This window comes from Aethalodelphis obliquidens, unplaced genomic scaffold (assembly GCF_003676395.1).
Source record: "Aethalodelphis obliquidens isolate GAN/ISIS:26980383/991018 unplaced genomic scaffold, ASM367639v1 scaffold23, whole genome shotgun sequence".
NCBI lineage: Eukaryota > Metazoa > Chordata > Mammalia > Artiodactyla > Delphinidae > Aethalodelphis > Aethalodelphis obliquidens.
Genome location: NW_020837967.1, coordinates 1,314,679 through 1,326,254, shown reverse-complemented (window position 1 = coordinate 1,326,254; position 11,576 = coordinate 1,314,679). Strand labels below are relative to the sequence as shown.

The 11,576-nt window shown below is 52.5% G+C and overlaps 1 long non-coding RNA gene across 1 annotated transcript; it reads left to right on the top strand.

Moving 5' to 3' along the window:
* The first annotated feature begins 2,595 nt into the window (after positions 1-2,595).
* LOC113628234 (uncharacterized) lies at positions 2,596-6,197 on the top strand. The gene is made up of 3 exons (XR_003435935.1): positions 2,596-2,816; positions 4,091-4,224; positions 5,996-6,197. It is a non-coding gene; the product is annotated as an uncharacterized LOC113628234 (long non-coding RNA).
* Positions 6,198-11,576: the final 5,379 nt, after the last annotated feature.

The window sequence follows — 11,576 nt, the reverse complement described above, 5'->3', positions numbered from 1 at the left end:
TTCAAATTCCTTTACTTATTTGGGGAAAACGCTTTAGGTATTTTTAGTGCTTGCAAATAACTGAGCTAGAGGCCGTGTTTCCAGAATGGAACACAGGAATAAATAAATTTAGGAGGAATAAAGATGATAGGTGAGCCGCAAGGAGGTACAGGCTCACCCTCTACCCACAAAGACTATCAGCCCAAGTGTGAAGGTAACACGTGCACACAAAGATAATCCATCACACAGAGCATCTGCCAGACCCAAAGGAACGAGATGGACTCTATCAGGAATGCGGAAGTTCGGAAAAGAAAATGCTCACTGTGAACGGGGTTGTTCTAGCAGGCGAGGGGCCTGGAACCAGGGGAAGAGGCCCGGGACGGCTCACAGGACCATTAAACCCCATGTTCCCAAAGGGCTTCACAGCTCACAAGGCGCTTTCTCACTTGAACTTGACATCACCTCACGAGATGCATCAGTATAATGATCTTCATTTAACGAGAACACATTCAGAGTGGCTGGGAGCTAATGAACTAAGTGTCCACCTCAAAGTTAGAAGAACCACTTACGAAAATAAGAATGAATATCAAATATCAATAAAGAAGATCAACAAAGCCAGTGGTTAGTTCTTTGAAAAATCTTAATAAAGTAGACAAACTTTTTGGTTGTTGTCCATTTTTTTTTTTTGGCTGCGCTGCACAGCATGTGGAATCTTAGTTCCCCAACCAGGGATCGAACCCGGGCCCCAAGCAGTGGGAGCATGGAGGCCTAACCACTGGGCCACCAGGGAATTCCCTAAAGTAGACAAAACTATGACAAGACTGAGGAGACCAATTTTTTTAAAAAATGACATGAAAGGAAAGCAGTACATATAGATAAAAACAGAGATTTAAAATCTAAGAAACTATTATCAATGACTAGAAGCCGACAATTTGGAGAAATGAAATAAAATGGAAATATTCCTAGAAAAACTTAACTCAAGAAGAAATAAAGCTCAATTGTCCTACAGTTATTTTTAAAATGAAGCAATTAAACACAACACACACATAGTTCTACAAAATGTTCAAGTCAGAATTCACCCCACTTTAAAACAAAATCTTTCTGACAAGAGGTAAAGAGGAAATAATTCCAACTCATTCTACCAAACCACAATGAATTAAACTACATCCCTGGCCTCTACGAGTTAAGTGGATAGAAGAAATAATTTAAATAATATTTTGATGAGCAAGGGTGGATCATTCGAATTCCTACTCATCCAACAACTTCCTATGTGACTTCTTTTTTTTGTTGTTTTTGCGGTACGCGGGCCTCTCACTGTTGGAGCCCCTCCCGTTGTGGAGCACAGGCCCCGGACGCGCAGGCTCAGCGGCCATGGCTTATGGGCCTAGCCGCTCCGCGGCACGTGGGATCTTCCCGGACCGGGGCAGGAACCCGCGTCCTCTGCATCGGCAGGCGGACTCTCAACCACTGCGCCACCAGGGAAGCCCCCTATGTGACTTCTTAAATGGATATCTTTTTACCGAAGACTAAGTTTTAAAAGAAAGCAAATTTGAAAAGCTTTTTAGTTAGTGCTATGTCTAAATCACTGACAGGAATTAGAAAGTCCGAAGTAGAGAAAGGTCCAAAGTACTTCCACTATCAGGTTTTTACACAGGGAAGAAGACAAAGTTTCAATGTTTCTTTTTAGGGCTTCCCTGGTGGCACAGTGGTTGAGAGTCCGCCTGCCGATGCTAGGCGACACGGGTTCGTGCCCCGGTCCGGGAAGATCCCACATGCCACAGAGCGGTTGGGCCCGTGAGCCATGGCCGCCGGGCTTGCGCGTCCGGAGCCTGTGCTCCACAACGCGAGAGGCCACAACAGTCAGAAGCCCGCGTACCGCAAAAAAAATAAAAATCAAGGTTTCTTTTTAAAACCAAACTGGCAATGGCAGCATTTCCTTGTCTCTTTGATACAGACATTTCCGCAATCTTCCGGTTAGCTGCTGCTCTGATCTGTGAGGTGACTGCCAATCTTCCCGCCCTTATCCAAGCACGACCACCTTTTCTTCTGGGCTTTCCCGGACGTTATTTCTGAATAATTATGATTGGGATTCAATATGAATAAGGACAACCTCCATTTTTAGAAAATCTGATATCTAAATATTCCATCTTTCAAACACAGGAGGAGCCCTGCAGCAGGTGCGGGCGATCAGCTGGGCCTGCGGAGGCTGAGGCAGGGGTCCCGGGGGTGTCCCCGCGGGTGTCCAGGTAGGTGGCCCCTCCACGTCAGGGAGCGCCGAGGAAAGGCGCCGCCCCTCCCCGACCACGGGGCCGCCTCACCTTCCAGATGCCCAGGCCCAGGACAGGTATCTTCTCCATGCTTCAGATCACATCTACAGCTACCGCGCGGCTCCGAGGGACGCCACCGTAGTGGGTGCCGGGATTCGCTGGCGGCACGGTGGTGGACACTTCGATTGGCCGGCGGCTTCGATGGTGGACACCTGATTGGCTGGAGGCCCCGGTGGTGGACACCCTGATTGGCTAGCGACGCGGCCGGTTAGCTAGAAGCGCTCGTGGGCAGTGGACACGCCCACATGGGCGGAGACGGAAGGTAGGGCGTTGGGGAGAGCATGTGCGCACGCGCCGGGTGGGCTTTGCGGTCCAGGAGGGAGTAGGCCCAGCACCCAGTCTCCTAGCAACACGCTGGCGGCGCACGGCATCCGGAGCGGAGAGATGCCGGGCTGCTGGGCGGGGACTCAGAGGTTCCCAGGGTCGTCTGGGCAGGGCCATCCCCAGGGCAGCGGGGAGAGGACAGGGTCTGAGGCCTTGTGTCCACCGCTCTGAGCGCGTGGGACGAGGGTAGGCTCCCAAGACTCCCACTCCCATGCCAGGGGACACCAGGATACGGGAGGGAAGACCTGCTTCATCCTCTACAAATTGTTGTGCTTGGGCGGGACCCCGAGGGTTCCATGATTTCATAGAAGAGTGTGTTGGCCTTGGTTCTCTGTTGGCGACCCGCTGTGCTGAGTCCTGTAAATGTTTTCTACCTCCTGGGGCCCTTGGGAGCAGAGGACAGCCTGGGGACCTGGGTAGTGCACAACATGGTAGAGCCCTGGACCGCTCCTCCGGGGGCCAGGGAACAGACCCTCCCTGCAGGAGCCTCCAGTCCTGAGGTGGAAGGGGGCGGAGTCATTGCCTGGGGTGAGGCCTCCTGTCCTCATGGATGTCCCAGGACAGTGGAGGGAAACTGGGAGACATGGAGGATCCAAGGTCCCTCTGCTCCCCCCTGGATCCCGTAGGTCCTGCTTCTTTGCCCCCTGGGGCCTGGGAGCCCCACAAAAGTGGGGCTTGCCTTGATGACCCCAAACAAAGGTCTGTTTAATTTCTGGTTTCCTGTCTGGCGCTGCAGTGCTGCCGGTGACCACCAGGGGGAAGTTGTGCCCACTGTGGTTAACGGAGCAACTGGCGCAGGGAAGGACACCAGGGATCACGTAAGCCTGTGTACCAGGGGACAGAGGGACACACAGGCCGAGATGAGGCACTTGGGGGCCTGATTCTAAATGTGGGAGGTCCTTGGAAAGTTTCATGCCAGAGAAGGGGAGTATCTGAATTTCATTTTAACCCCTCCATGGGAGAGACTAGGGCATAAGGCCAAAAGGGGGGAAGATTGCGGACAAGAACCCACGCCAGTTTTGAGTTGTATTCTAGCTACATCCCACCCCTTTCTGTAATCATCCATCTCTGAGTGTGTGCATTAGCCTCGTGTGATATCACCCCTGGGGTTTCATTGGTCTTATCTCTTATAGGCCTGATGACATCCGGAAGCAGATGCTAGAATGATCGCCACTGGAAGGCCCAGTGTGTGTGTGTGTTTGTGTGTGTGTTGGGGGTTACAGGCCCAGGGGCTTTGCACCTGAGTGGCCAGGGTCCCAAGGAGTCTGGGCTCCTCCCTTCCTCTACCTCCACCAGTCAGCCCCCTCCTTGGTCAGTTGCAAAATTACTTTTCATATATTTGGGGGGATATCTGAGAAAATTCTTTATATATTGCTTTGGCTTCTTGCTATGGCTGTATTTTTGCATTTTCCTACTGTTTACATACATTATTTGAAGTGTCCCCCTTCTGTCCACCCCAGCATGAAAACAAGTCAGCCCTGAACGTGGAGAATCTGGTTCCTGCCCACTGGAGCAGAGCTCCTGTGTCCCACCTCCCCTCCACCTGCTGAAACGTCATTGGCACCCAGCAGGTCCCCGGCCTGCCAGTGAAAAGGTGGGTGCTTCTCCCCTCTACAGCACAGCTGTGTGTTTTGGGAATGTCGCTTCACCTCTCTGTTCCTGGGTTTGCTCATGTGACAGCTGGGGTATGACAAGGACCAAACTCATAGGGTTACTGCCAGGACTCAGTGGGACAAGCTACGGGAAGTGCTGAGTACCTGCCTGGCCTGTGGAAAGGATGTGGTGCTTCTTATTTATGATTTTCCTCTCCTCCATGAGGAAGGTTTCTGCTTCAAGCCTCACTTATCCTGTGACCGTGGGCCAGGCTCTCTCCCATTTGTAAAGGAGGTTTCACGTTCTGTCTGTTGGGCGGGGTCCTCTGTCCTGGGTGTAGCCAGAGCAGGGATCCCTGGCGGCTGGCTGGGGGGCCCCAGGTACACTCAGACATCCGAGAAGTTTCATTCTGTCAACAGTACATAAAGTACCTACTGTGCACAGACCCTTTTCTAAGCACTTAGCAGAGTTCAGTGAACAGAGTGGACAAAAATCTCTGCCCCCCCCGGGCTTCCATTCTGGTCCGGGGTCCACCAGTCCCACTGGACACCAAGGCAGGTAGTGGACACGTGTGATGCCCTCCTGGCCTCCTCTGGATAGGGGTCCCTCTGCCCTCATTGTCAGAAGGAGGACGGACCCCGGGAACAACTAAAGAAGTGAGTGGGCATCAAGGAGAGGACTCCTGTCTCCACACGGGGTGACATTTGGGGGCTGAGGTTGGGGGTTCAGGCAGAACCCTGGATCCCTCACATCTTGTGATTCCCGCTAGAGGGCTGAGAGCTGAGGGCTTTTCCTGCAGGAAGAAAGGAGTCAGATAGCTGTGGCTGGGGTCCCGGGTCCCCAGGGAGCAGAGGGGAGGCTGAGAGCTCAGAGCCAGTCTGCAGAGAAGATGCATATACCCACAGCCCAGCCGTGCTTGCCCCTTCCCCAATCTGAGGGCTTAGGACAGAGGTGTGCCGGGTATCCCGATCACACATCGGCCTTGTCGCCCATCCTCCGAGCCCAGCTGCGCACGGAGCCCTACTGTGGGCAGTGACCAGAGCAGCGCAGCCCTCCCTGCCCCCCTGGGGTGGATGTTCCAGCGGGGCGGGGACAGACAGAGGGCTGTGCCTGGCTTCCCTGAGGGAGGGGGCGGGTGGTCAGAGTCTCCTGCATGGACACTGTTTGTAGCCCCTGCCTGTTACCAGGCCTGCCCCTGCTTGGCAGCCAGGTGGGGGCGGGCTGAGGTGGGGCTGGCCTCTGGATGGGCAGGGGCTGGCACCGGGGCCCACAGGGGCGCCTGTGGAAAGGAAGGAAAGGCCAGGCCTCTGACTCTGCTGCACGCCGTCTACCTCCAGTACCACCTGCTCCTTCCTGGGCACCTGACTGGACCAGTTTCTGGAGGATTTTTGTCAGCCCTCAGCCTCAGGCAGTTTATGGCTTACATGCAGCTCAGCACGCTGGGCTCAGACCTGGAGCCCCAGGCCTACCTTCTTCTGACCCAGCTGGGGGACCAGGAGCACAGGAGGCAGAGCCGAGCCCAGGGTGAGGAGGCCAGGGGTGCGCGCACATGAGCATAGGAGGAGGGGTCCCTATGGGCCCCTCAGGTCAAAGCCCCCAGGGGCCGCTGTCCGACCAGGAGCAAAGACTGGCCTGGGACCACCCCTCAGCCTGGGAGGACTTCCTCCTGTGGGCTCTTGGGCTCTGGCTCCTCTGGAAAGCACCGGGATGTGTGGTCTTTGGAAGGCGCATGGGAGCGCAGTCACGCCGGTGACCTTTTTCTCCTCTTGCAGCTCCACTGCCCTCCCGCGGTGAGGCTGGCTCCAGCGCCAGCTGCTGTACTATCTCAAGACCTCGATCCAGCTGCATCACTGCAGTGCCAGGGCCAGCTCCAGAGAGGCCCAGCAAAAACAAGGCAAACGTCACTGGTAGAAAGACAACTGAACCTAGGAAAGCATTCCTCAGAACCCAAAGCCAGAGGAAGGTTAGCATCCTTGCTGTTCTGCCCCTCCCACTTCCAGCTGGCTTTTTGAGCACCTGTGGACATGGCTTCACTACTGTGCCACCAATGCCAGGGGCATTGTGGGCACTGGGGCTTAAAGCCCAGGGCTCTGAGCCCAGTTTAGACACCGACCAGAATGGGGACCTGAGCAGCCTCCTGGAAGACACAGCAGTTCCCTTGGAGCACACTGGGGTTTCCAATGAGAAGACAGGTCACAGGGAGTTCTTTGTCTCATAGGATCAAGACAAACTTCATGGAGGAAGCTAGGAATGGATTTCCTCAGATGCCCACTGTAAAGATGGCAAAACTGAGGACTTGTGAGGGGAATGGTTGCACAGGGATCCCATGTAGCATGAGCGTTCAGACCAAGGAGCCCACGTCCCCTCCAGCCCCACCTAAACTGGTCTTCACTGGCTGACGAGGACAGGGCTCCACTGCTGATCCTGGCAGCTGCCCCGGCTGGGCTGGGACACACCCCTGTGACCCGCGCTCCTCACTCACGCCCTGGTCTGGTCAGCTCCGCGTGAGCCCGGGCTGTGGCGCTCCTTTGCTCTGCTCCCAGGTCTCTGCGACGGTGCCCAGCACACAAAAGGCACTTACATATGTATTCAGTCAGTGTGATCCTCCCAACGGTCCCAGGAGGTAGTGCTGTTCGTTTACAGATGTGAAGCCTGACACACAAAGAAGCCCTGGGCTGGGGGATGGACTCATTCACATATTCACGTGTACTGCTTCTTGTAGTGTGCAGGCACCTGCAATATAAATGTGAACCCTGGACACCTTCCTGACCTCAGAGCTCACAGCCTAGCAGGCAGGACAGCATCTAACCCACAGCTTGCCAGTGGGAGACACAAAGCTACAGCCACTTCCAGCCCAAGATCTCGCATAGCTGGGAAGATGTGTCTGTCTGGCCCCAGCTACACAGCGAGATTGAGGACCAGCTACAGAACTACAGACGCCTCCAGCCTGAACCCTTGGACCAGCTTAGGAGTTACAGCAGCTCCAGTTCTAGATCCAGGCTGAAAGTGATCCAGGCTCATCCTCAGTTTCCTCACCCACTGTGGTCCTGGGGCCGGAATGAGAGGCAGCCACAGAGTGAGAGCTCCTGTACCAGCTCTGGCACCAGATCTGTGCTGGTGCCCAGCCCAAGCCAGGTGCGTCTCCAGCATCTGCTGCTGCAGTGGCTCTGGCATCCCCGTCAGCATCAGCTTCAGTACCAGAGCTTCTTCCCTTCCCTTGTGATGACAGCTTTTTTTTTTTCCAAATGTTTTCTATTTCATATAGTTTAATGGCTTATTAGATTTTATGTTTTAAAATTTACCTTTTAATCATTTTAAATTATACAATTCAATGGCATTAAGCAAATTCAATATGCTGTGCACCCATCCCCATGATCTATTTCTAGAATGTTTTTATCACACAAAACAGGAATCCTGTGTGCAGTACTGCAGAGGCCCGGATTCTGCCAGCACCCAGGCCTGCTTCTAGCTCTGAGAGATCTCAGAAGCTCTGTTCCCGACCCAGGGATATTGGCTCTTTCTGTGGGTGCAGAGTGGGGAACCTGGCACCAGGAAGGGTCCCAATCCCCATGTCCCTCCCACCCCCCTGCCCTCCACTCATCTCTTGTTTCTAAGCATTTCTTCTCCCTGGCCCGTCGCCCCTCCTGAGCACAGCTGACCTTTCCCCCGCCCTTCCCTGACCAGAGCTAATGATCCCTGACAACGCCAACCTGTTCTACAACATGGGCCCTTCAGGACTTTGTCCCGAAGACGTGGACTTTCACCTTGGGGACGCAGGTCAGGCCTGGAGCTAGGGACTCGAGATTGCCAAGGGCTCCTTCTAATCGGTCCCCAGCGCCAACCAGCACAAGGCCACGTCCCCCAGGGTCTTTCTAGTCAGGTAGCTAAGCGTTTACACACCACAGAGTCCCAGACCAGGTGGGCATCTTCCCCCAAACCTGCCAGCCCAGGCCACCCCTGGAGCCCTGATTCATCCTGAAACTCTCCTGCTGCAGCCACGATGCCCTCCAACAGGCTGGGCACGCCAGCGCTCCGCTGCACCATGAGGACACAGAGGCGGTCTCCTTAGCCCTGGGCGGTTCCTGGGGATCCATGCTCATTAAGCTCGCTCCAGGTCTAAGATGCTGTGGCTCTGGTTGGACCACCTGGATTGTGTCTCCTGCCCACCCCCAACCTGCAGTGTCCCCTGACTCCTTGCTTGGAGCTCAGAGCCCTATGTGTTCATATCCAGAAGACCTCCCCAGTGTGCACCGTCACCCTCCCTCCCTCCAGCCTCCCTAGAGCCTTCTTCACCCATGGACCCCACCGCCCTTGCCCCTCCCCATACTCCCCCATCCACAATGGACTCACCTCCAAGCCTGGGCTCAGGGGCCACCTCTTGGGCTCCTGGGCACAGCATGGCCTTTGGGGTGAGATTGACCTGGGGCCAGTCACAGCCCCGTGACAGGCAATCTTCGTGGTGACTTCTCAGAGTCTCAGTTTGGCTGGGCTTGGTCACTTAGAGCTGAGTGACCCATGCCATGCCATGGCTCATCTATAAATTTGGCACTGAGTGCCCAGGAGGGGCTCCCTAGTAACAGGAATTACCCCCAACACTCACTCGGCCCTCCCTGTGGGGCCACCTCCTCTGGGGGCTCCCTCCAGTCCCTGCTACACCAGCCAGGGCCGCGGCCAGGGCCAGGCTGTACCTGGTGTGTGTCCCAGGGTCCTGCTAGAGAAGGCAGGGAGAGGCGGGTGTGGAGGAGTGGCGGGGTGGCCTGCCCTTCTCCTGCCCAGGCCCGTGTCTACACTACCTCTAGGCTCCCTGACCCAGCCGTGCACCGAGCTGGCCTCGGGGAGGAGTCTGGGGACCAGGACAGCAGGTTGTGTATGGGGGGTATTCCGTGACTTTCACGTTCCCAGGTCTCCAGCCAGCCTGACTGGAGTAGGGTGGCCTGGGGGTCCCAGGGGTCATGGGGTCGCAGAGCAGCGGCCGTTGGGGCCATGAGATAACGGCCGGGCTGGGAGCCGTTGGTGCCCTGAGCTCATGTGCCCAGTGCACCAACGGCTGATGCTCATGTTGGGTCTTGTAGCCCGCGCTGCCCGGGGTCTGCGTGTGAGCCGGGAGGTGGACTTGGACGCGGGGCCAGCGGCCCCGCGCTGAGTCTGCACGTGGGAGGGAGGCCCCTGCACCCCTGAGCGCATCCTGCTGCACCCACCCAGGGCCCTGGGGGCGAGGAGCCCAGGCCGTGTCCACACCGAGTGAGGCCCCCACAGTTCCGTGTCCATCCCCTCCTGGGACAATCGGGGGAATCTGAGACCAGGAGAGTTGGGGACTGGCCCAGGGCCCGAGAGGTGGGCCGAGTCCAGAGGAGAAGGGAGGGTTCAGTATCCCGAGGCCAGGGTTTGCTTTGGGAATGAGAGCCCCTAGGATCCTGAGGGACCCCCTGCCCACCTCTCCCATGTAGGGCCCTTTCCTCTGTGCATCCCCACTTGGGCACAGGTGTGACGCATGTGCGACCTCATGTTTTCTCCCCATCCATCTACGATGCTTGGTATGCAGAGTACATTTTTGTAGTACAGTATATGAGAAACTTAGCAGTGTTACCTGTGGAATGGAGCAATGAGGTAGATGACATAATTTAAAACATTCTGGATGTCGTGAGATTATTTTTATAATACACATAGCTTTTTTAATTTTCAAAAATAGTTTATACATTGAAGCAATGTGAGAAAAGTCACTTTTAATGTTTCTTTCAACAGGCAAAAAATGTAGGGCTAATTTTTTGTTTTAAAAGACATCATTTTAGAAGTAATTATTTTATTGCTGATTGTCTATAGTTGCAGAGAAAAATTCACAAACTGTAAATTAAGTAGATTACTATTTAGAATGTGCTTCACCTGAACTTGGGAAATGTTTTGTGACTCTCTAGAGATGGGTTTGTTTATTTCGGAAATATAACTGAGGAAAAACAACTGTATGATAAAAAATAGTTACCTTTTAATTGAGAATAGTTACGTATTAGTTGAGTTACCTATTAGTATTCCTTCTAATGCAGAACTTCAATCTTGGTGAACGGTATGAAGACTTCGTTTGGTTCTCCTGCCCTCTAGTGGTCATTTATCAAAATGCAGAGAAACTTGTATTAGGTGAACCCCCTGAAATTATACAACCCAGGTGTGGGGATCAGGTTCTGAATTTTGGAGATTAGAGGAACCTGAGAAATTTTCTGACTTGATTTCCTCATCTTTGCAACATAAACACCATGTGTCGATTACATATTCCCTTGAGATTACTGATATAAAATTCAATTCTGGCATCTCTTGACTATTTGACTTAGTAAATTATCCAAAGCTAATTTTCTGTAATTTTTTTACATATATGGTATAATCTTAGATCTTATCGCTATTGCATAAAGGTTGTTTTGCAAGTAAATAAACACTTTAAAATGTACTTACACTGTTTCCTACTATTAGGTAAGTCCGTTATATACTGTATTTTTTATTCCTCAAAACTACCCCGTACACTTTGTGAAGTACACGCTATATTATTCTGATTTCATGAGGAAATAAAGTGATACTGAGGGGGGCTGATAAGACTGAGGAAGTGGTACACCCCGGGCCCGAAAGACTGAATTTTGTGCCACGACTTTCTTTCTTCTAAAAATCCATATGGTTAATTAATTTTGAATTGATTTAAAATTATTCAACCAGAATAAGTTGGTCATGTTTTAACATATTAGTATGTTTAAAGCAACATTTGTGTATCACATTCTTTAATATGCTAATGTATGCCAGCCTCAAAGACCTAGGTTTTTCTATAAAGTTTAAGAACCAGGCCCCATGATTTTAGAGAAGGTGAGTTTTTAGAAAGTCTAAAAAGAGGTTTTCCATTTTAACTGAAGAATTTAAAAGCAAAAACTAGAGCTTTGTGTCCCTTTTCATGGTAGATAGCAAAGAGATGCTTGTGGGCTAAGAAAGTTGCACCCTGGGGAAGAGTTACATGGTATGGAATTAAGAGTATGATTTCATATAAGGATAATTAACTTCAAAAAGATTTTTCATTGCTATGGAACTCCAGACTAAAAATTTTTAAGTCCTTTGCTTAAAATAGCTTCACTACAAAATCCCTTGCGCATGCCTCTGATAGCCAGGTCTAGATCAGATCATTTCTGATTAAGCCATTTGGCATCTAGACAGGTCACCCTAGTCATTCTAGCCAGTAATGACTTTACCTCCCCTGAGTTTCTACATCTCGTTTATGCTGCTCATACATATGACTTCACAGATCGGAACAATGGGACAATCCTTAAGAACGAAAGAAAGACGATCATCCTATAAGAAGAGTTAAGCCCATAAAATCCACACATAATG